The following is a 1,316-nucleotide window of genomic DNA, read 5'->3' as shown; positions in this document are numbered from 1 at the left end:
GAGTTCAGGCCCCACAACCGGACCCCCCCCAAAAAAAAAAAAGAAAGAGGGAGAGAGAAAGAAAGAGAAAGAACAATAAACAGAAAGCAAGTGGATCTGTAGCTCTGGCAAAGATCATGAGGCCAGAAGTGGAAGCTAATCTGAAGGCAGGAAGTGGAGGTTGAGGGAGAAGCGCTTTGAATGGGGTATGCTGGGGCGTGGCTCAGCAATGGGGCACCTGCTCTGCAAGCCCTTGAAACTCCAGTAGCTCCAAAAAAGAAAGAGGATGAAGCATTTCGGGGAGAACAGCCTGTACCATGCTTGGGGAACAGAAGAATGCTGACAAATTCTGGGACATGCTAACAGTTCCCTTTGGCTGCCGGGGCAGAGCCTCTCCCCTAGCAGGCCTGGTCATGCCCTGAGGCTGCACAAGGGATTGGATTTCATGTCAAAGGAGCATTTCTCAGCTCAACCATCTTGTCATTCAATCATCCTTGTAATAAATACTTAATTTCTACTCCTGCTATTGCAAAGCCTGTACATGAAAATAATTTCATGTCAATGCAATACCCTAAATGTATTCTAGAAAGTAAATAGAGGGAAAGCATTTAGGAATAAGTCATACACAGAAACAAGTTTGTGCGTGGACAGACATGTGGAAGCCCCAGATGCTTGATCTCTGCAAACCACAGCTGGCAGGTGCACACACAATCCCGGCATGTGCTGGGAGTGGCCACAAGCCAGGGGCTTAGGTGTGGGGATGAGACGTTCTGAAATGGTAAGCAAGGCTTGGCACAGCACCAAAGCCTAGCTGTTCCTCTCCATAGACAGGAAGTAGCTGAGGTACTGAAAATGCCATGTGTGTTCTGTATACCTTAAAACAATATGTTGTGTCTGAAAAATCCTCAAATGGATTCTCAGTCCAGCTCAGCAAGTTATCAATGGGGTTTAAAACAAAAACCAAACCAAACAAACTAGTAAGGGGGACACTGGTGGCTCACACCTGTTATCCTAGCTACTCAGGAGGCTGAGATCTGAAGATCAGAGCCAGCCCAGGCAGGAAAGCCCAGAAGATTCTTATCTCCAATAAATTACCAGAAAGCAGGAAGTGGGTCTGGGGCTCAAGGTAGAGTATTAGGCTTGAGCAACAAACAAACAAAATAAAGCAAAAGAACCTAATGGAGGGGCTGAGGAGGTGGCTCAGAGTGCTTGCCTCACATGCATGAGGCCCTAGGTTAGATTCCTCAGCACCACATAAGCAGAAAAAGCCAGAAGTGGCACTGTGGCTCAAGTGGTAAAGTGCTAGCCTTGATCTGAAGAGCTGAGGGACAGTGCCC

The sequence above is a fragment of the Dipodomys ordii genome, unplaced genomic scaffold (assembly GCF_000151885.1).
Source record: "Dipodomys ordii isolate 6190 unplaced genomic scaffold, Dord_2.0 Scaffold54, whole genome shotgun sequence".
NCBI classification, from domain to species: Eukaryota; Metazoa; Chordata; class Mammalia; order Rodentia; family Heteromyidae; genus Dipodomys; species Dipodomys ordii.
The sequence above is the reverse complement of the archived record's forward strand: the minus strand, read 5'-3'. Positions refer to the sequence as shown.